The sequence below is a fragment of the Amaranthus tricolor genome, chromosome 4 (genome assembly GCF_026212465.1).
Source record: "Amaranthus tricolor cultivar Red isolate AtriRed21 chromosome 4, ASM2621246v1, whole genome shotgun sequence".
In the NCBI taxonomy this organism is placed as follows: domain Eukaryota; kingdom Viridiplantae; phylum Streptophyta; class Magnoliopsida; order Caryophyllales; family Amaranthaceae; genus Amaranthus; species Amaranthus tricolor.
The window spans coordinates 20,718,572-20,743,537 of record NC_080050.1 but is presented as its reverse complement, the minus strand read 5'-3'; the positions used below and the strand labels follow the sequence as shown (position 1 = coordinate 20,743,537).

The following is a 24,966-nucleotide window of genomic DNA, read 5'->3' as shown; positions in this document are numbered from 1 at the left end:
TTAATATTTTACTGATTTTCTCACAATAATTTTAATTTTTGATTAAATATGAATAATGTCAACTATAAGGGATGTTTGCTAAGAATGAACTACGGTAACCTCTTACTTATACAACATGTCATTTTGCATACAATAATAAAAAATTAAATACAAAATTAAATTATTAAAAAACTTAAAATTTTAAAAAATTAGTAAGAGAAATCAAGTAAGTTTATTTTTTGATTTTAATTTTTAATTTTTAATATATTTGACTTTTAAATTTTTTTTCGCAATTAGCCTGCAAAAACTGGTCACCATTTTGGCAATAATGTAATTTGGTAAGTGAAACCTAAAATATAGATTTTTCATGGTTAATTAAAGTTGAGATTATTGTAGGAAAATAATAAAAAATTGGATAATTTTAAGTAATTTTTCCTAATTAATATTGATTGCTTATTAAGCATATGTCTACTCTAGTCTTAGTTTCTTTGTAAGATCTTAAGATCGAATCTCAGAAAATGTATAATGAGATGAATAACTAAATTAGATATATAATAGGAAAATAAAAAGAAAAGTCTTACGCTTTCATGCCATAATATTTTAAAAATCTCACATTTAGGGTGATATCTAAAAATCACATTGATAACTATTAACTTGTTGAGCTTGTAACATGGTAATGCGACTTGCTCACATGGGGGGACATTACATCTTTGATAATCTCAATGGCTACGTGTAAACTTTTTATTTGATCACTTAACTGTATGATCACTTGCATCACACATCAATTCTAATGACAAGTTCAAATCTAGTGGTTAGACTACATGCCAATCCAGATACTAGTGCATGTTTCAGTTTCTCAAAAGACTGCAACCACTCATTAGTAAACTGAAATAGACTACAATTAACAAAGCTTTTCAGAAGCTTTCACGTGAAATCCCAACCCAACTCATGCTCATCCTTCTTCTACAATCTTCCAAATGAAAGCTCATAAACCCCCTCCCTTATCTTCTCAGTGTTCTACCTTCATCTCTTCCATAACTTTCACCCTTTTGCTCTTCATGGAATCGGACCACCGCAGACCCACCACCGAAGCCCAGCCTTCTCTCCCTTTCCTGTGACGCCAACTGCCTCCCTTCCAGCAGCCGGCCTTGTGCCGCCAACAGAAGCAAGCAACGACTCTTTCTCCTTCCTCTTCCTTTAATGGTGATTGAGGTAATCCACAAACTATTCCTTTTAAGTATTAATTGAATGTTTTAAAGTAGTTTGGTATGTGGATTCAATTTGGGTATCAACTTGAATTTAATTAGAGTATATGAGTTTAATTAGTAATTGGGTTCTTGCTAGTGTTGATTAGTATTGGTTATTTGGGTTATTTGGTTTCTAGTATGAAATTTAATATTTGGATATTGAGATTTCAGCTCAAAAACTGAGCATTCTGTTTTGGCCATTTTCGGTCAGTTGTGATTGTTTCTAGGTTCTGGTGTCTGCTTAGAATTTGTAGAGCTTTGAGTCGCGGTCGTGTGGGCACTTGAATCGCCTCTATACGAGTTCGTATGAGGGAGTTATGTTCAAAACAGTGGCATACCCGCAGGCTGTCATGAAAATCAATACTGAACCTTCTGTTTTGGCTATTTTGGGATAGTTTTGATTGTTTTTCGGTTCTGGTGTCTGCATGATATTTGTAGAGTTTTGAGTCGCGATCACGTAGGCACTTGAATCGCCCCAAGATGAGTTCGTATGAGAGAGTTATGTTCAAAACAGTGGCATACCCGCAGGCTGTCATGAAAATCAATACTGAACCTTCTGTTTTGGCTATTTTGGGATAGTTTTGATTGTTTTTGGGTTCTGGTGTCTTCATGATATTTGTAGAGCTTTGAGTCGCGATAACGTAGGCACTTAAATTGCCCCAAGATGAGTTCGTATGAGAGAGTTATGATCAAATTACTAACAAGTGTCCTGTTATGGTACTAAAATGGAATTTATTATGTGGGATTAGGAAGTATAAAATAAATTGGAGGTTTAAGGTTATGTATTGAGTAATTGAGATTAACTTAGGTTTATTGTTTTCCCTTTATGGATTGGTATTGTTGGGTTATGGATCTTAATTGAATAATATGAGTGTTTGGTTCAAGTATAAATTTGGGAACATATGAGTTGATTGGTATTTTAATTAGTGATTGTTATTCATGGTGTAGGAAGGTAATCCACAAGCAAACTACTATCCTATCTTTTAAATTAAATTCAAGTATTTCAAAGTTCAAGTTATGTTTTGAATGTTCATACGTTTTTATATATGAGCTTTTAAATATAGTATTTATTTAATGAGATTACAAAAGCATGTTTTGTATGTTACTAATTTATAAAATACGAGTCTTGAAATATTGTATTATAAAAAGGAGGTATGATTGTTGATTTCAAAGAAAACCAATTGAATTATTGTTTTGTTTTATATTGAAATGTTCGACATTGAAAAATGTCCGTTTTTGGGAATTGGCAACGGATATGTATATCCGGATTATTATGAAATCCTATAGCTTGATAATAGGTAATGGTTATTCGGATCGGTCTCGAGCCCCCGATCCCGTTTCGTTCTTGCAAGAACCGTATTTTCGGTGATGACGATCACCCGTGTTCTCAGGATTTAGATCAAGCCTACTTCCTGACGGTGCATATATTCCCACGTTTTAAAGTGCTGTTAAATTATTGAGTTAATATGAGTTTTGAATAGATACGTTTGGTATATAAATTTTTGTTTGTTTCGCAAATGATATCATATTTTTCATTTGCCGTATTGTTTCGCTATTGACTTATAAAGTAATAGCCGCATTTTGATTTTTTGCTATTAACTTGTACAGTTATAGCCGTATTTTAATTCGTTATGAACTAAAGGTTCATAACCGTATTTATGTCAATCAGACGGTCTTTTAAAAGAGTTTGGACTTGTTTATAAATGTAATAGTTTGTTGGATTACTCAACAATGCAATTGTTGACCGTTTTTTTAGGGTCTATCTCTTACAGGGGGTAGATCCACTTTCAGGTTGCCATCTTTAGTGCAGATGGATGTGCTGCTCATTTATGTGTCATGTGTTGCGATAGCGAGGACATCGTTTTCGGAAGGTTAACTTATAATGATATTTTGAAAAATCATGTCTTTTAAGAAAAATAGATATTTTATAATGTATTAATTTAGTTTATAACTGGGTTGTAAGTAATTATATTACAGTTATGTAAAGTTTTTTTAAATACTCTGATATTGGTTGCTGTGGCTATCGAGCCACAGGTCGGATTCAGCCCAGACTTCTATAAGTCTTCCGCTGTGCATTGTAGACAATATTATTATATTGTTTACACTGGTTTGGGCTGTTTCAATTGGTATCAGAGCCTGGTTGTTTCTGGAGTACTCGAATCCTCATATTCGAGTACAAAACTTTTGAAGAAAAAAAATAATAAAAAAAAATGAATTTCGAAAATTCGAGAGAGCGCGGTAGTTGTGTCTTAGGGTGTAACCTCTTAGAATAATATGTTATTAATGTGACTATGTGTTATATGTGTGATGTGTAGCGTTTTTATAGGGTAAGGAAATCCTGAAGTTTTCTTACGTGTTGTGAATCCTCATTTCGAGTCTTGTCGAGGGTCAAGAATTAAGTTCGAATTATGAATTTGGAACTTTGAAGTTTGGTGAAAGGAGTTTTAAAGGATATTAAAGTTAATTTGGGAATTTTTCATTTGAATCTTGTTTGATGGATTTACTTGATTTTATGTGAAATATTGTGTGATTGTTTACATGTCATGTATAAAAAAAAATAGTTGTTTTTTTTAAAAGATCTCAAAATTTTCTACTTGAAATATATATATATACTCGAGTCAAGTATTCTTGAAATTGTTTTCCAAAAGATATTATATATACTCGGATAACTGGCAAAAAGGAGTTGAGGACCAAACTTATCGAGAATTGCGATGATGTTGTGCAAGAAGGATTCGATGCAAAGAGTTTAAAAGAAAAATTTTGGGAATATTGAAAGTTATGCGTTAATTGAGTGTTAAGATTGAAAATCTATAAAGGAATAAAGAATGTAGATCAAGTATTTGTGACATGTTCAATTATGGGATGAGAAATTTTAATTAAGGAAAGTTATTCAAAAGGAAACAAAGGATAATGCAATTAATAGTAACTTAAAGTTATGTTGTAGTAAGTTTGATTGAATGGCCTATACGTGTTGAGGATAATGTAAAATCATGATTGAGAAAGCTTTCAACGGTTTTTAATGAATGAATGATAACTTTGGGATTCTATAAAGGTTTTATTGATGGTAAAATGTGAATTAAGAAAAAGGGATCAATTGGAAGTTTAAAGAATACTTCAATTGTGAGAAGTTTGACTTTGTAAGTGAGGAAATGTTTGGTTATTAAAGGTTAAAAAAAAATTGGGATTGTATGAAACTATTAATGGTTTAAAACAAAATATGAATTTAAATGTTTAAAGGTTATTGAAGTTATTTCGGATGGATTTCTTATGGAATTTGAAGTTTTAAGCGTTAAATGAAGAGTATGGTTATAAATGTTATAATTCGAAGTAAGTTGACAATGATCGAGTTTTGAGTTATTTAAAGTTTATAGAAAAATGATTGTGGATATCTTTAATGAATATGAGATTCAATAAATGACTTAAGGTATTCATCTCAAAGTATCTCGGGAGTTATAAGAGTTTTAATAAGAAATTTAATTGTAATTGGGAAACAACAAGTAAGTTGATGATTCAATATCTCAAAGGTTGAAATGACAAAATATGTAATTAAAGGTATAAAAGATTTTGAAGTAACGTGGTTGATTTAAAGTACATGTGAACGATTACGTAAAGTAACTCGAGGTTGAAGTTTCAAATTTAAAGGTTTGAAGTAATTCAATTGAGGTTAGTTGTGTTACCAATATGTAATTCATCTCATATGATCGAAAATGTGTAGGTATAGTATGTCTTGAATCAAAGCTGGGGAGTAACTAAAGTTTATTTGGTTCTCATTTCACGAAATTTGAGTTATACGTTATGACTAAGGATGATCGGAAGTGTATGTATAATTTCGGGGACGAAATTATTTTAAGTTGGGGAGAATGAAATAGACTACATTTAACAAAGCTTTTCAGAAGCTTTCACGTGAAATCCCAACCCAACTCATGCTCATCCTTCTTCTACAATCTTCCAAATGAAAGCTCATAAACCCCCTCCCTTATCTTCTCAGTGTTCTACCTTCATCTCTTCCATAACTTTCACCCTTTCGCTCTTCATGGAATCGGACCACCGCAGACCCACCACCGAAGCCCAGCCTTCTCTCCCTTTCCTGTGACGCCAACTGCCTCCCTTCCAGCAGCCGGCCTTGTGCCGCCAACAGAAGCAAGCAACGACTCTTTCTCCTTCCTCTTCCTTTAATGGTGATTGAGGTAATCCACAAACTATTCCTTTTAAGTATTAGTTGAATGTTTTAAAGTAGTTTGGTATGTGGATTCAATTTGGGTCGTGGATTCAATTTGGGTATCAACTGGAATTTAATTAGAGTATATGAGTTTAATTAGTAATTGGGTTCTTGCTAGTGTTGATTAGTATTGGTTATTTGGGTTATTTGGTTTCTAGTATGAAATTTAATATTTGGATATTGAGATTTCAGCTCAAAAACTGAGCATTCTGTTTTGGCCATTTTCGGTCAGTTGTGATTGTTTCTAGGTTCTGGTGTCTGCTTAGAATTTGTAGAGCTTTGAGTCGCGGTCGTGTGGGCACTTGAATCGCCTCTATACGAGTTCGTATGAGGGAGTTATGTTCAAAACAGTGGCATACCCGCAGGCTGTCATGAAAATCAATACTGAACCTTCTGTTTTGGCTATTTTGGGATAGTTTTGATTGTTTTTGGGTTCTGGTGTCTGCATGATATTTGTAGAGCTTTGAGTCGCGATCACGTAGGCACTTGAATCGCCCCAAGATGAGTTCGTATGAGAGAGTTATGTTCAAAACAGTGCATACCCGCAGGCTGTCATGAAAATCAATACTGAACCTTCTGTTTTGGCTATTTTGGGATAGTTTTGATTGTTTTTGGGTTCTGGTGTCTTCATGATATTTGTAGAGCTTTGAGTCGCGATCACGTAGGCACTTGAATTGCCCCAAGATGAGTTCGTATGAGAGAGTTATGATCAAATTACTAACAAGTGTCCTGTTATGGTACTAAAATGGAATTTATTATGTGGGATTAGGAAGTATAAAATAAATTGGAGGTTTAAGGTTATGTATTGAGTAATTGAGATTAACTTAGGTTTATTGTTTTCCCTTTATGGATTGGTATTGTTGGGTTATGGATCTTAATTGAATAATATGAGTGTTTGGTTCAAGTATAAATTTGGGAACATATGAGTTGATTGGTATTTTAATTAGTGATTGTTATTCATGGTGTAGGAAGGTAATCCACAAGCAAACTACTATCCTATCTTTTAAATTAAATTCAAGTATTTCAAAGTTCAAGTTATGTTTTGAATGTTCATACGTTTTTATATATGAGCTTTTAAATATAGTATTTATTTAATGAGATTACAAAAGCATGTTTTGTATGTTACTAATTTATAAAATACGAGTCTTGAAATATTGTATTATAAAAAGGAGGTATGATTGTTGATTTCAAAGAAAACCAATTGAATTATTGTTTTGTTTTATATTGAAATGTTCGACATTGAAAAATGTCCGTTTTTGGGAATTGGCAACGGATATGTATATCCGGATTATTATGAAATCCTATAGCTTGATAATAGGTAATGGTTATTCGGATCGGTCTCGAGCCCCCGATCCCGTTTCGTTCTTGCAAGAACCGTATTTTCGGTGATGACGATCACCCGTGTTCTCAGGATTTAGATCAAGCCTACTTCCTGACGGTGCATATATTCCCACGTTTTAAAGTGCTGTTAAATTATTGAGTTAATATGAGTTTTGAATAGATACGTTTGGTATATAAATTTTTGTTTGTTTCGCAAATGATATCATATTTTTCATTTGCCGTATTGTTTCGCTATTGACTTATAAAGTAATAGCCGCATTTTGATTTTTTGCTATTAACTTGTACAGTTATAGCCGTATTTTAATTCGTTATGAACTAAAGGTTCATAACCGTATTTATGTCAATCAGACGGTCTTTTAAAAGAGTTTGGACTTGTTTATAAATGTAATAGTTTGTTGGATTACTCAACAATGCAATTGTTGACCGTTTTTTTTTAGGGTCTATCTCTTACAGGGGGTAGATCCACTTTCAGGTTGCCATCTTTAGTGCAGATGGATGTGCTGCTCATTTATGTGTCATGTGTTGCGATAGCGAGGACATCGTTTTCGGAAGGTTAACTTATAATGATATTTTGAAAAATCATGTCTTTTAAGAAAAATAGATATTTTATAATGTATTAATTTAGTTTATAACTGGGTTGTAAGTAATTATATTACAGTTATGTAAAGTTTTTTTTTAAATACTCTGATATTGGTTGCTGTGGCTATCGAGCCACAGGTCGGATTCAGCCCAGACTTCTATAAGTCTTCCACTGTGCATTGTAGACAATATTATTATATTGTTTACGCTGGTTTGGGCTGTTTCATAAACACAAATGGTATACATAAATTGTTACTATAAAGACGATCTCTAGGAGAAACCAAGCTATTGGGTCAGAAAATTATAGAAAAAAGACTGCTCCTAAAATTAAAATTCATGCACACACATTTTTTAAATTCCCCCTTCTTTGATCTTCCATATTTTGTTTCATCAAATTCATTCCTTCCAACTTTCTTTCATCTCATATTTCTCAAAAATTATACAAACATTCTCTAATTTGGTTTTTTCTCATCATCTTAAGTAGCATGTAGTGTCTACATTTATATCATTTATATGTTTTCTTTTTTGGTGTTTTTATGTTGATATTTGGAATTTGTTAGGGTTTATTTACTTATTTTTTCATTTTGATCATATTTTCAAATATGAAACCTTCCTTTAGCACTCATTATTCTTTCGAGGATGATGCACTACTTTCAATTGTTCTATAAAAATCAAAAGATGTTCGTCACATTGTTTCTAAGAGAAAGGATGATTGTAATGAGATTGTTGAAGCATCCGATGCGGAACTTAAGGCTAAGAGGCAAAATGTTTTCATTTTGATCATGTTTTCACATATAGAACCTTCCTTTAGTACTTATGATTCTTTCGAGGACGACGCACCACTTATAATTGTTCTAGAAAAATTGAAAGATGTTCGTCACATTGTTTCAAAGAGAAAGGATGATTGTAATGAGATTGTTGAAGCATCCGATGCAAAACCTAAGACTAAGAGGCAAAATGTTGCATTTATGATGCAAAACCTATTGATTAATCATGAATAATCCCAACTTTAAGGGGTATTTGCCTAGAGTAAACTTGGGTAACCCGATGACCTGCTATAATAGGTATTTCACCAAAAAAATAAATGAGTTGGTTTTGAAGTACGTGTTGTTAAGAGTGTTAAGCTCTAATTTTTCTTTTTTTGTTTAAACATTTTGGATCGGGCCTTAGAGAACGTTGATAAAGAGATGGTCTCCTAAGACACCAGTTAAATGGTATATCATTTGCTAAAAGTGGTGTGAGAGGTCGAGCACTCTTAGATTAATCGGGTATTAACCTTCTATAGATTCCAACATTCCTAAGAAAACTACAAATCCCATTCACATTCATTTAAGGGGATAGCTTCTTAATAATCTCTACCTTAGCCTTGTCGACCTCAACACCACGATTAGATCCAAATGATCAAGAACTATACCTTGTTGTACCATAAAATAGCTCTTTACCCAGTTGAAGACTAAGTTGAGTTCTTTGCATCAACTTCTCTCTAGTTTAACTAAGGTATCATCGGAGGAGTTATTGTACACGGAAAATTATTCCATGATTACCTTCATGCTATATTCTATGAAATCAAAGAAAATGGATATTATGCACCGTTTGCAGGCGGATGGGGATTACATAGCCGAAATGGCATTCTGCGATAAGCAAATATGCCATAGGTGCGATAAGAAAATATCCCATAGAGGGTAGTAAAGGTGGTCTTCACTCTGTCATCTAGATCAACATGAATCTAGAAGAAACCCGGGTATTTATCTAGGTAATAGTAACCAGAGTAAACTCAGAGAAAATGGATATCATACAACTTTAGAAGGTGGTTAGGGCATTAAAAGCGCAAATGGAATTCTTTAATAATTAAATGTACCATAGGGAAAAGTAAAGATAGCCTTCTCTTTATCATCTAGATGGACACAAATCTTGATGAAATCAGAGTATCCATCCAAATAACAGAAACAAGAGTAATTTTTCAACCTTTCACGCATTTGATCAATGAAGAAAAGGGGTATTCGTTTTTTTGGGGTGGCTTTGTTTAATTTTCTGTAGTCAAGACACATATGCCGCCATATGACTGTCCTAGTGCGGATTAATTCATTTCTATCTTTTTTAATAACAATGATACCTTCCTTCCAACGTACACTGGGGAACCCCTTTACTATCAGAGATAGGGTAGATGATCCTAATGCTTAATAACTTTAAGACTTCCTCTTTTTACTACTTCTTTTATAGTGGTATTGAGTCTCTTTTGTCCCTCTATGGCAGGAGTACCATCAGGTTCAAGATTTATTATGTGAGTGCATATAAAAGGACTAATACTCTTAATATCATCAATGGTGTACCAGACGACTTTTCTGTGTGTGCTGATAATCTTGACCAGACGGTCTAGTTTGTCACCATCAAGTTCACTACTAATAATAATGGGCTATTTAGAGTTATCCCCTAAAAAAGCTTTTTTCGAATGAGATTGAAGGGGTTTTGACTTAATATGATGAGCTATTGACATATCCTTGTTCACCTTCTCAACATGTATGATCTTATTCAAAAGCTCAAAATCATTGCTAGATGGTTTAACTCTATATTTAACTCTATAGGTATTTTACCATCTCATGACCTCTTTGTTGTCACTCTTAGTGCCCTTAAGAAAGGACCTTAAGGCATCAACTTTATTTGTGCAGTTGGGTTCAATGGGAAAATCATTACTGTAATCAATCCGGTACATGGATTCAACGTTAACCAGAGCATTTAAAACATCCTGGATAGCAAACTCAACTTTATCCTCCTCCACACTCATAATCAATTAACCTTAGTAATATCAATTAAGGTACTAGTTATGGCTAGGCAAGTGTTATGAATGGTGTGACTTGAGTGCACATTTGATGGGTTCATTCATGTGGTGACTCTTGGGATGGAATCCCATAAGTATGTCATGAATGGGTGTATTAAGTTTTGTCTTAATATTTGTGGTTTATGATGATGATTAAAGTATGAATTAATGAGTTAATCATGGGAGTTATGGGACTTAATGAAGAAGTGCAAAGGTTTAATTCAAGATGCTCTACTATGCAAAGTCGAGCAATAATGTCAGAAGCCTTCTGAAGTGCAGCTCGACCAGCTCGCTTGACCGAGCGAGCTCAGAATGGGTCGAGCGAGCATACAGAATGCAACCAGAAACTTTCTGTAGTCCGCTCGACCAAACCGCTCGACCGAGCAAGCCCCTGTGTTGGTCGAGCGAAGTCTCTAATACTCCTAGGATGCTGTTATTGACTCTTCAAGTACTTGGTGATGTTTCATTATCATTTATTTATAGTTTTTAATGTACTTAATGTTACTTAGTGAGATCACTCCTATAAATAGAGAGCTCTCATTCACACATAAAGAATCATCCACAAAATACAACCCATGCCAAACACTAGCCTATATCTCTTCTCTATTGCAATTCTCCATGTTTGAGAGTTCTTTGAACTCCTTTGATAATATAAGAGATACTACACACCGGAGGACGTAGCCTAAGTTGGGTGAACCTCGTTAAATTTTTTTGTGTCGTTTTATTGCATTACTTTCTCCTATAAACATCGATATCATTGGTAGCTTAATTTGTTTGTCACAAAACCTCATACATTCAATCTTGGCAATATTGGAGTTTGAAACACATTGTTCGAACTCTAATATAGCATCGTTTTCAGCAAGATTTACCAAGAATAATAGGGGTCTTGATATCCTCAAGAATGTCAATGATAGTAAAGTCACAAGAAACCATGGACTTACCTATTCTTAAAGTAAAATCCATCAACATTCCTTAGGATAACGACACTGTGATCATCAAATTGTAGTCTCATCTTAGTGGGCGTCAACTCGCTAACATCCTCAACCTCTTTTACATAGCGTGTGGAGTATTGACAATGGCACCTAGCTAGTTCACATAAGGCTTTATCTATTATAAGATTCCTAGTGGTGACTACGATGCTAAAGCTTTCAAGGTCCTTTAGTTTGGGAGTTAACTTTCTTAGCATAACTACATTCACATTTCCCCTCCTTAGAATCCTGGATAACATCATCAAGCTTCTTATTATTTGACAACAAAATTTTAAGAAACTTAAGAAATGTAGATATCTCAGAAAGAGCATCCAAAAAATGAAAGTTCTAAGGAGACATCCTTCAATAGACTTTAGTACTATAATATATTGGATTTTCAGAAGATATATGCTTTAAGGGAGGATTAGCTAGCTGTTTACCACTTTGTGTAGATATCAGCATTGATTAGGCTCTTTACTATAAGGTTTAGTCTGGTAATTAAGGAATTTAATTTTGAGTTGTAGTATTTTGTTATTGAGCTATGTGGTTAATCTGAGTCTCCAACCTCTTCATATGAATACTTTAAGCTTGAAGCATGTTCCTTATCACCGAAAGTTGTGCATCTTAATTGGGAGGTCATTAATTTTGTTATGGATGGAACTGTGGAGATCATAGGTTGTATTACTTTGGACGAGGGTGGAATCCTGGTAGGTTTTGTTGTTGGAATGGGGTGATGGATGCTGGAGGGTTGATGCTTACGTATTCATGGAGTTTCGCTGATTTTTGTATGAGAGGTTTGTTTGGTTTTTGAAATCTTGGTTTATAACTATTGTCAAATGGGTCATTTTGCCTGTTTTATAGCGCGTTTGCCTAGGAAAATTACCTGATCTATTCCCAAAAACTCTTTAAGTATCATAGTTAGTAATAATATTCATGGAAGTATATAGAAGATGAGTTACAGGATTTACTTTAGTCATTAGCTCAGTGAGGATGGATAGGTTAGCTGTTGTGTAAGAGTCTTTATAATTTCATTTTCACATGAGCTCCACTATTATAGTTGTGGGCTCCTTTCATTACCCCATGAGATTCTGTTCGTTCTGAGCCATTGTTTTGATTAGCTTTAGAGATCATTTAGTAACTTTGACTCCATTTCTCCACCACTTACTGCATTGATGGAAGACTTGTGCTCATCGAACAGATCACCATAAAAGGACTAAACTAGTAACCATTTATGAATTTGATGGTGAGGATATTTCATTTGCAGTTCTTTAAACCTCTTCTATATGTCAAAAAATAAATGAAATGGATATTTATTAAAGGTTTATAGCTAGATCCTAATTTGGAAATTCTTCCTTGGAGGGTAAAATTTTGCCAAGAATCAATTAACTAACTACTCCTAGGTTCTGTAGATACTTGTTGGCTCAACTTTTACTTATTCCTTGGCTTTATACTTAAAACGAAAAGGGAAAACCTTATCTGAAAGTTGATAGGAGGTCGAATAATCTCTAGAGGGGGGGTGAATTGAGAGTATGCACGTTTAAAATTTTTGTCTGGAAGGTTGTCTTAAGAGATTGAGTGGCCTTTCAAAAACTGTTTTCTGGGACAATTTTTAGGTTGAATAATAAAACTATAACATATGTGCGGAAAATAAACTTAAACAATAACACACGATATGTTAACGAGGTTCGGTTCTAAACAATCTACTCCCTGCCTATGGGTTCCCTTTCAACCCGTAGGATTTTAACGCCTTTTTTGAAGACTTTAAGATAAACTAGAAGATCTCACTATCTTCTCTCACCACATTCTTCCCTTGAAGAAACATCTTACAAGTCCCTTTAATAAAAGCATATCCCAAATCTTACAATAGAGATTACAAGTTGAACACTTTGAAAAGCATTCTAAGTTAGGCGTATTAAACTATGAAATAATCTAACTCTTTTTAACACTTAAGCCTATTACAAATTCTAAGAGCTAGATGAATTAAGAATTACAACTCTTTTGAATACTTAGAGAATACTAGATCTTAAGTCAATAAGAGAAATATGTAAGAAGAGGTGCATCCTTAATTATTGAACGAAGCCTTGTATTTATATATGTCACGCCTCAACATATCCTTGAAGAGCAAGAAAGCTTCATCCGTCAATTTCGTTGATCTAGATATTCAGTGCCAGTCTTCAAGACCTTGAGCTTTAATTCAAACTGACGTTCCACTGACAGCTCATATAGTTATATCAATGTGTGCTGTAATTTATTTTTAATAACCAATGCTATGCTGCCACGTTAGAACTCATACAAGATATTGAAAGCTCAACAAAAACCAGATAAAATAACGTGTAAATAATTATTCAAATTAATTCCTATTTTTAGCACTAATTTAAATTTTTATTTCCTATTTTTAGTATCAAATTAAATTGCCATCTTATTTATAGGAAACTCTTTAATTAACTTAACAACTTATTTAAATTCAAATATTAACCATGTACTATTAATAACAAAATGTGTGTTAGCTTGTACTTTAAAATTTAATCAATTAAATATCTTAAACATACATCTTAAATACAAATTCAAAATATATGCTAACGTAATAAAATAAAACATGTAATAACATATTCAAACTTAATTTCAATATATTTTGACCTATAACAAAAATATTTCAAAGATAATTTTAACAAACGTTGACCTAATAAAATATTTTAAATATAATTACGAAAATAACCTTATTGTAAACACAATTATCTTAAGGCCATTTAAACTTATTTCAAGACTTATACATTTAACCTTAAGATAAACTTAAGTCATTTAAACATATTTCAATATTCCGGACTTAAAATATATATCAATTATTCACTTTATATTTAAAATGATTTTGGACCAACTTAAACAACTAAATGTAATTACTTAATTTATTTGTTTAATTAATATGTGTTTTGAATTATCATCATTTAAGAGAGTTGAGTCTTCAATCTCCCCCTTGATGAAACTCAAAACCTTATTTTCCTAAATCATATTTCTAAGTTAAACATGATGTTGGCTCTTAAGGTTTTGATGATGACTTCACTTTTAAATAAACAAACATGTTTTAGAGATTGTTTTGTAGGTGAATATCCGATTTTGTTGAGATCGTTGATGAAGCCTATGACTTGGTTCGTGGAAGTTGTACGTGTCTTAGAATATCCAAGAAGTTAGATAAAAGCTTAGGATGTTAAAAGTAGACAGACGGTCTACTGTTCCCAAAGTTGATAAACTGACAGAAGTTGTAGATGGAGACAGTACACTGTTCCCACGTCGCAGGTCTGGAGAGAAACATCGGCTGGAAAATTGCGAATTAATTATTTTCTGTTTTTAAGTTGATGTAACGGTTAAGAATTAATTTAATTGCTTAATTAATTAATAAATTGGTTGGCAAAACTATTTTTAGGCTATCTAAAAATAGCCTAAGACTTTTTCTTCTTAAGATTAAGATTTCCTATTTTTTAGGATCTTGTTCTTTTAATTCCTATGCTATTTTTAGTTTAAGGAAACTGATTTTCTCTCTGAGCAAATGACAACCGATCATTTATTTTTTGGCAATTCCACTACCATTTGTTTTGAGAACGTGGATGATAGTGGGAGGTGTGTTTAAGGTAACTGCTGGCTGTTCCTACTATAAATAGGAGGGACTATGCTCAAACCGAACATCCATCCAAGAGTGTCCATTAAAGGGAGATCATTTAAGAAAAATATTTTCTGTTGTTAAATGCCAATTAATTTATTATATTTTTCTTAAGTAATTATTTTGATTTTTAATCTCTTGAGAATTGGCCTTGTAAGGGTTAATGAGTGTTTTGTTGTAATTAGACTTATGAGAAGTCTAAGGGAATAAAGAAGTGTAACGTGAGAAGAGAAAGAGAAGGAGAAAGTAGAGAAAGAGAATTAGGCCTAGAGTAGAGAAAGAGAATTAGGCCTAGAGTAGAGAAGCTTCAAGTGAAGCAAACTGTTTTATGTAATTGTATTTGATTGCCTAAAACATAGTGAGAATTTTGAAATCCCGGGGGTCGTGGTTTTCCTTCTTATTAGGCCAAGAAGGTTTCCACGTAAAATCTTTGTCTCCTTTTTATCTTTTGCTTTTTAAGTTTAAGCTTTATTTTGTTTGTTAAAATTCCGCAAATTAGAAGAAAAACGAAGTAAAGCTAGATACACAAAAATTCACCCCCCTCTTGTTGCATTCGACCATCTTCGTGTATTTCAACACATGAATTGAAGTGAAATCATTAATAAAATAAACTATTATAACAAGTAAACAAATAACTAATCACAATACATGCAAAGGTATAATAATCAATATTCATCATATCAAAAATCATGATTATCAAACATCATGAACAATAATCAGTAACTAGAAACGTATCATCAAGTAACTAAGTTTAAGATTTAAGATAAACAATCAACAAAATCAGCAACAAATCAATAAGCATATTTTTCTCAAATTTCTTAAATTATTAAATTTCTCCCCCTTTTTAAAATGATCTACTGGATCATAATGAACCATGAATGAACAATCATTATGCATTATCTAGCAAAACTAATATGCAACACTAAGTATTAATATGCAACATGCAAAGCAAGCAAGCAAAAATAAACATAATTTGCATAATATTTTTCCCCCTTTTTGACTTTCATCAAAAAGAAACAGGGATAAAATATTGGGATTGTTAACCAAAACAAAAAAAATATTGTTTGCCGAAAATAATAATATTGTTTATCAACTAACAGAAATTAAAATCACAACCTGGACCTAGTCTTCCTTTTCTTGGAAGCTTTTGGTTTACCAGGGGAAGTAGTAAATGGTGTAGTTTCAACGGATGGTGGAATTGTTTGAATAGGGGTGGCATCAACTATTTCTGCATTTTCTTCTTCAGCCTTTTCTTTCTCCTTCTTCTCTTTTTCCTTCTCTTCTTCAGCAGCCTCTTTTTCTCCTGCTTTCTCCTTGACTTCCTCCTTAACAACATCTTCCATTTTCTCTGCATTAGCACCCTCATCAACTTCTTCTTCTTCCACAACCACATCTTCAACAACCATAGCTTTCAATTCTTTCATTAACGTGTCCAACATAAAAGTCAAAGTAGACACTTTATCATGCAAATCAAGTATGGAAATGTTCATTTCATTGACCTCAGAGTCAAGAGATTGGAGGCGTGAAAGTGTGGTGTGTTCTTTGATTTGAGGTTCAAGACGAGAAAACATTTTGCCATGGATCTTTGAAGATCCTCTTTTTCAGATTAGGACAAGTGCGAATACAACTCATACTTACCATGATTTTTAAAAATTCCTAGAGGAGGGAGTACATTGCTAGAGAGGGATTGAGGACCAAAATAATCTACTTCCTACAAATCACAAAGTAAATTAAAATGATCAAATATTAAAGTCAGGAGATTAGCATAAGGGCGTAAACTATTACGAACAGGAGAACTACAAAAACGTATAGTTGAAATAATGAGGGAAGCATAATCAACGTTTTTTAGTGAAGTAATTTTCCGCATCAAGATGAGATGGGCATCTGTGACAAGTTCACAAGATGAATTGCGAGAGAAGACGGTTCTAACAAGAAGACTATGTAATAATTTTCTACAGAGATTCAAAGCATTGTGAGTCAGTTGTTTGGTAGGAGAGAAATCAGAATGAGAATTAAGAATAAACATATCTTTGGCATTTTGAAGTGCCACAATATTTGGTGTAGAGTCATCAACCATAGTGAAAGACAAATTACAATAGAAGATTTTCACCAGAATAGGATATGAATATAACCTGGATCCAACAACTTACCAGGAGTTGATTGGATGAATGAAGCAATAATCTCAAAATCTTCAAACAGAAAGAAATTATAGTTAAGAATATCAACGTAGGATAAGGAATGATGTTTAAATGTATCAATCCATCGACCAAATGCTGTGTGATTTTCAAAACAGTGTTTAGGTACTTCTAAAGATGTAAGAGGTGAGGGAATTGATGGGGTTGGAGTTTCTTGCATTAGTGATCTTGATGTTTCACCTTTTTCAAATTTTGTGGAGGACTGGTTAAGTTTTCTTTTGGGGGCCATTGATGATTGTTTTGAGAGCTTGAAAAGGAAAGAGTGAAAGAGATGTTTGAGAGTAAAAACAGAAACTGTAGAGGTAAGGGAACAAGGAAGGCATTTTATTCACTATAAAAGGGAAATGTAGTACAACGCATTTGTACTTCATTTAACAGTGATTTGACAACATAGGGAAAAGGCATAATTGATGTGTGTAGCTTGACCGGTTGGAAGAGTGACGTGAAGGGGTGTGTGATTTAGAGGTGTAATCATGAATTCAATTTGAGACTAATTTGATTAGAACCAAATTCATGAACAAGTATTTATTGCATGGTTCACATCCAAAAATGTATCAAACAAAAAATTTTGTTTTAAGATAATTAGATATCCTTTATTAATTAAAGGTTTTTAAATATAAATCCCATTTTTGTATATATAAAAAAAAATATTTTTTTTAAGAAATTGAAATTTAATTTTTAATTCTCAAAAACATGCATATATCCAATTTAGATCATGTAAATAAAGTGAAATACTCCCCCTAAATACATACTTAGTATTTAGTAACATTTTACCTTTACTATTGAACCCTTACTCCCCCTTATTTCATGCAACATCATTTAGCATGCCAAGTTCCATACGAATATATGCAAACCTATCATGACTTAAAGGTTTTGTAAATTTATTAGCTAATTGATTTTCTATAGAGATAAAGGATAGAGTAATATGACCTTTTTCAACATGATCACGTGAAATGCTGACGAACCTCTATGTGTTTTGTACGTGAATATTGTACTGGATTTTTAGTAATATAAATTGCACTTATATTATCACATCTTATTGGAATGCCTTTGAGATCAACTCCAAGATCTCGAAGCTGTTGTGCAATCCATAAGGTTTGAGAGCAACACACACCTGCAGCTATGTATTCTGCTTCAGCTGTAGCTAGAGCAACTGAATTTTGCTTTTTAGAATACCATGAGATCAATGAATTTCCCAAGAATTGACATGATCCTGAAATGTGTTTTCTATTCACTTTATAACCAGCATAATCAGCATCTGAAAAACCAATCAAACTAAAATTTGCACAACTAGGGTACCATAGACCGAAGTCTTTAGTCCCATGCGAATATTTAAAGATTCTCTTAACTGTTGCTAAGTGAGGTTCTTTTGGGTTAGCTTGAAAATGAGCACATAAGCAAACACTAAACATAATATCAGGACGACTAGCAGTTAAATACAATAAAGAACCAATCATACCTCTATAAGTCTTTTAATCAACACTCTTACCATTTATGTCTTGGTCTAGACTTAGTGTTGCACTCATAGGCATATTAGCAACTTTACATTGATCCATATTGTACTTCTTTAGCAAATCTCTTACATATTTACTTTGACAAATAAACATACCATCTTTCTTTTTCTTTATTTGTAGTCCAAGAAAAAATGTTAAGTCTCCCATCATGCTCATTTCGAATTCATTGCACATAATCTTTGAAAATTTCTTGCATAAAGAATCATTAGTAGCTCCAAACAATATATCATCAACATATACTTGAACAACAACAATATCTTTTCCTTTAGTTTTAATGAAAAGCGTGTTATCAATTTTACCTCATTGAAAGTTATTTTCAAGTAAATGTGAGCTAAATCTGTTAAACCAAGCCCTTGGAGCTTGTTTCAAGCCATATAGTGCTTTGTTTAGTTTAAACACATGATTAGGTAGATTGGGATTTTCAAAGCCAGGTGGTTGTTTAACATATACTTTCTCTTGTAAGTAGCCATTTAAGAAAGCACATTTTACATCCATTTGATATAGTTTAATATTCATATATGAAGCAAAAGCAAGCATAATATGGATAGATTCTGACCTTGCAACTGGAGCGAAAGTTTTGTCATAATCTATACCTTCTTCTTGATTATAACCTTAAGCTACTAGCCTTGCTTTATTCCTTATAATGTCTCCATCCTCATTGAGCTTGTTGTGAAAGACCTATCTAATTCCAACGATAGTACGATCTGGAGGCCTTTCAACTAGATCCCAAACTTTGTTTCTTTCGAATTCATTTAATTCATTTTGCATAGCAATGATCCACTCTAGTTCTTGTATAGCTTCTTTAACATCCTTTGGTTCTACAAGAGAAATAAAAGCTGAAAATGCACATAAATTCTTGAAAGAGGATTGAGTTTGCGTACCTTTGTTTGGATCACTTATGATGTTTTCTGGGGGATGTTGAGATGACATTCTAAGTCTTCTTCATAGTATGGATGGTGGGTAATCATTCAAAGAACTTGTACCTACTTCCATTGAGGGATTTCTAATTGGCGTATCTAAAGCAATACGTTCAGGAGCTGTTTCCAGGTCTTGAGATTGGGTCTTAAGATCAGGCTGTGAGTCTTCAACGTTTACAACCTATTTTCCTTCAACCTCATCAAGACTTTGTATGGTATCCAGCACGTTCTTCCTTTTAACTTCACTAAATACCATTAGCATCCAATTCCTTATCACTTATATCATCGAAATGTTTATTAAGGTTTAACTCTTTAAATCCTTCACTTAATGTTTCATTGTCAAATTCATCAAATACTATACTTTCCTCAACCATACTTGTACGCTTATTTAAAACTTTATAGGCTTTACTATTTAATGAGTATCCAAGAAATATATCTTCATCATTTCTAGCATCAAATTTACCTAGATTATCTTTACCATTATTATGGATAAAACATTTGCAATCAAATGGTCTAAGGTAGGCAATGTTTGGTTTTCTTCCTTTGAATAACTCATAGTGGGTTTTCTTAAGTATAGGTCTTATGAGGCACCTATTTAAGACATAATTTGCCGTGTTAACAGCCTCGGCCTAATAATGTTTGGCTAATCCATTTTTTATAAGCATTGTCCTAGCCATTTCCTCTAAGGTTCGATTTTTCCTTTCAACCACGCCATTTTTTTGGGGTGTCCTAGGAGCTGAAAAGTTATGGGTTATACCGTCTTTTTCACAAAAGGAATCAAAACCTAGTTGATCAAACTCTTTCCCATGATCACTTCTAATCGAAACTATTGAAAGATTCAGCTGATGTAACACCCGAATTTCCTCCCTTCCTTCATGATTCTGGTTTCGTTTAAGGGGTTGGAAATTTGAATTTCCATCCCCTTAAACGAAACCAGAATCATGAAGGAAGGGAGGAAATTCGGGTGTTACAGCTGAGTTTGCATTTCTTTACAACGACTACGATTTCAAGGCTTCACTTTTATTCTTCAAAAAGTCAATCCACGTAAATCTAGAATAATCATCAACTGTAACTAAAATTTAAGATTTACCTCGTATGCTCCGTACACGCATTGGACCACATAGATCAATATGTAAAAGTTCACATGGTCTTGAAGTACTTACCATTTTCTTTGGTTTGAATGAACTTCTTACTTGTTCTCCTCTAATGCATGCATCACATGTAGCTAGGACTGTGTTTGTAGTCAAGAACTGGAAGTCCCTTAACCAAATCTTTACTTACCAACTCATGCATGGTATGAGTATTGATGTGACCAAGACGTCTATGCCATAGTTTTGGATCATTTGTCATAGCCTTCAAGCACTTGAAATTCTGAGCTGCAATTTCGTTAGTATTCAAAACATAAACATTATCATGTCTAAGGGCGGTAATAAATCACTAGTGGAAAAAAACGTATTTGCTGCTTATCATTTGCTGCGGTTTTTGTATATTCGCAGCAATAAATAGGAAAAAGAATTGAAAAAAAAATAATTAATTGCTTCGGTTTTAAGGTGTGACCGCAGCAAATACTCAGTACCAATAATGCCACTTATTTGCTGCGGTTTTGGGGCTGACCGCAGCAAACACTCCTCTTTATTTGCTGCGGTTTTGTGTTGACCGCAGCAAATAATGCCCTTTTTTGCTGCGGTTTTTAACCGCATCATTTAAAATAGGCCATTTGCTGCTATCACTATTGCTTAGGGCCAAAACCGCAGCAAATAATGGCCAAAAAACCGCAGCAAATGAGGTTTTTTCCACTAGTAAATGTGTCTCGGTGTTAGGTTTTTAACAACACATTTTTCTTTATCAAAGATTACTTCATTATCTTTATCACATAGTTGAGACACGCTTAGAAAATTAAACTTTAGACCTTCAACCAAATAAACATTATCATTTGTTTTAAACGGATTCTTACCAACTTTGCCAACACCTAAAATTTTGCATTTACCTTTATCTCCTAGGGTGATCAAGCCATTGCATCTTTCTTTAATTTCAGAAAATAAAGAAACTTTACCACTCATATGTCTCGAGCATCCACTATCTAAGATCCACTTTTGCTTTTCCTACAAAACAAAAAAAAATAATCTTTCTCAACTTTACTTGGCTATCCAAGTCACAAATTTGGGACCATATTCGGGGTAGACCATGTTGGGTGGTCTTGTCCCTTTAGGAACCCATATTTGCTTTATCTGTCCATGTAATTCAAGAGGAAAGGAATTCTTAATAATATAATTGTCCTTACGTCTGTCGGGACATGCAAACTTAATATGTCCTTCTTTGCAACAAAAAGAGCAAGTAGGTGTGCGTCTATGTTTGTATGCATTCTTAACAAATGTGGTTTTACTCTTGTAGTTATGTGTGACATTGTTATAACCTATACCACGTTTATCATTGAATCATTTTTTGCGTGTAAGCATTTTAGTAAATTTAGATTCAGAGTTATTTACCTTTGTTATCGCTTGTAGATTTTTCTCAGACTCATGTCTCAGAGTCTTGAGCTTGGATTCAAGATCATTGTTTTTATTCTTAAGATCAATGAGCTTTTTCGTTTGGCTGAGATATTGTTCTTTTAAGACTTTGACAGTCTCTTCAAATTTTACTGTTTCAGCCTTTAGTGATTCATTTTTCTTTATAAGGTCTTCACAACCTTCGGCATAGTGACGAATTCTATTTTCTAAAATATCTTTCTCATCTTTTAAGATCTTTTCAATTTGAAACATGTCAAAGAGAGCTCTAACTAATTTGTCTTTAGAGCAAGAGTTAAAAAAGTCAAGTACCACCTTATGATTTTGATCTAGATCATCTTCTTTGTCATAGCCATAAGACATAAGTGAGCTTGACCATCTTCACTTTCAGGTTCAGTTGATCCTTCGGAATCACTCCATGTAGCAACCATTGCTTGTTTCTTCTTGTTTTTCTTGTAAGATTCCCTTTTCTTCTTAAGGCATTCCTTTACAAGATGTTCTGTAGATCCACACTCAAATCAAGCAAGTTTGTTAGTTTTAAAATTATAGTCAGAGTTTGAAGACTTACTTTTGTTTCTAGATTTAAATTTCTTAAATCTTTTGCGCATCTTCATGATTCCTTCTAGACCTCTAGTGATCAAGGCAAATGGATCTTCCTTATCATCACTTTCTTCATCATCGCTTGAGGATTCATGATGTTTCTTTGCCTTTAGTGCAAGATTCTTCATGGAAGGTGTTACATCACTTTCTCCATCATCATGTAGGGTTAGTTCGTGAGTTGTGAGTTTCCAAGGAGATCGTCAAGTGATAGAACTCTAAAGTCTTAAGCTTCTTCATTGGCGGTGACATTTGGACCGCATTTGGATCTTTGAAGACACCTTAAGACCTTCTGGACTTTTTCTACACTAGTAAAAGTTTTGCCAAGAGAATTCAAACTATTAGTAATTAATGTAAAACAAGTAAACATTTCATTAATATTCTCATCTTGAACATTTCGTATTGATGCATGAGGATGTTGATCTTAGTCTCCTTCACTTGACTTGTTCCTTCATAAGTCACAACTAACTTATCCCATATTTCCTTAGCACTTGTGCATGAAGAAACTCTATTGAACTCGTTACCATTCAGAGCACAACATAATTGATTCATTGCCCTATAGTTCTTGGAAACGGATTCCAAATCAATTTGTGAATATTCGGATTCGGTTTTTAACACATCATTTCCTTGAGCGTCCTTTTTCATGGGTACCTTAGGTCTTTTAGTTATAATGTCCTAAAGTTCCATATCTTGATCAATCACGAACAATTTAATCAAAGTTTTCTAATGTGAGAAATTTGTTCCACAAAACAAAAGAGGCCTAGAGCACGAATGTCCTTGAGCAAACAACCCTTCTCTTATCGGATCCATCACAAGATATTAGTCTTTATATGTTAAACTAAACTTTGATACCAATTGAAAGTTGATAGGATGTCGAATACTCTCTAGAGGGGGGGGGGGGGGGGGGTGAATAAAGAGTATGCCCGTTTAAAAATTTTGTTTGGAAGGTTGTCTCAAGAGATTGAGTGACCTTTCAAAAACTTTTTCCTGGGACAGTTTTTAGGTTGAATAATAATATTATAACGTATGTGCGGAAAATAAACTTAAACAATAACACACGATATGTTAACGAGGTTCGGTTCTAAAAAACTTACTCCCATCCTATGGGTTCTCTTTCAACCTGTAGGATTTCAACGCCTTTTATTAATAGATTTTAAGACAAACTAGAAGATCTTACTATATTCTCTCACCACGTTCTTCCCTTGAAGAAATGTCTTACAAGTCCTTTTAATAAAACCAAATCCCGAATCTCACAATAGAGATTACAAGTTGAACACTTTGAAAAACATTCTAAGTTAGGCGTATTAAACTATGAAATAATCTTACTCTTTTTAACACTTAAGCCTATTACAAATCGTAAGAGCTAGATGAATTAAGAATTATAACTCTTTTGAATACTTAGAGAATACTAGATTTTAAGTCAATAAGAGAAAAATGTAAGAAGAGGTGCATCCTTAATTCTTGAACGAAGCCTTGTATTTATATATGTCACGCCTCAACATATCTTTGAAGAGCAAGAAAGCTTCATCCGTCAATTTCGTTGATCTAGATATTCTGTGCTAGTGTTCAAGACCTTGAGCTTTAATTCAAACTGACGTTGCACCGACAGCTCAAATAATTTCATCATTGTGTGTTGTGATTTATTTTTAATAACCAATGCTATGCTGCCACGTTAGAACTCATACAAGATATTGAAAATTCAGCAAAACCAGATAAAATAACGTGTAAATAATTATTGAAATTAATTTCTATTTTTAGCACTAATTTAAATTGTTATTTCCTATTTTTAGTATCAAATTAAATTACCATCTTATTTATAGGAAACTCTTTAATTAACTTAACAACTTATTTAAATTCAAATATTAACCATGTACTATTAATAACAAAGCGTGTGTTAGCTTGTACTTTAACATTTATTCAACTAAATATCTCAAACACACATTTTAAATACAAATTCAAAATATATCCTAACGTAAAAAAAAAAAAAGTGTAATAACATATTCAAACTTAATTTCAATATATTTTGACCTATAATAAAAATATTTCAAAGATAATTTTAATAAACCTTGACCTATTAAAATATTTTAAATATAATTATGAAAATAACCTTATTGTAAACACAATTATCTTAAGGCCATTTAAACTTATTTTAAGACTTATACATTTAACCTTGAGATACAATTAAGTCATTTAAACATATTTTAATATTTCGGACTTAAAATATATATCAATTATTCTCTTTATATTTAATATGATTTTGGAACGACTTAAACAACTAAATGTAATTACTTAATTTGTTTAATTAATATGTGTTTTGAATTATCATTATTTAAGAGAGTTGAATCTTCATTATCCTTACTTCATTTACTAAAAGATCCTTAGCAATGATGGTGTCACACTGCTCCAGGAAATCGATAACATGATTATTTGGGCTCTCAA

General features: G+C 33.0%; 1 long non-coding RNA gene across 1 annotated transcript; it reads left to right on the top strand.

Annotated features, from left to right (window-relative positions):
* The first annotated feature begins 784 nt into the window (after positions 1-784).
* LOC130809881 (uncharacterized) lies at positions 785-13,078 on the top strand. Its single transcript, XR_009040961.1, has 3 exons — positions 785-1,191; positions 2,983-5,413; positions 7,224-13,078. It is a non-coding gene; the product is annotated as an uncharacterized LOC130809881 (long non-coding RNA).
* The last annotated feature ends 11,888 nt before the right edge of the window (positions 13,079-24,966 follow it).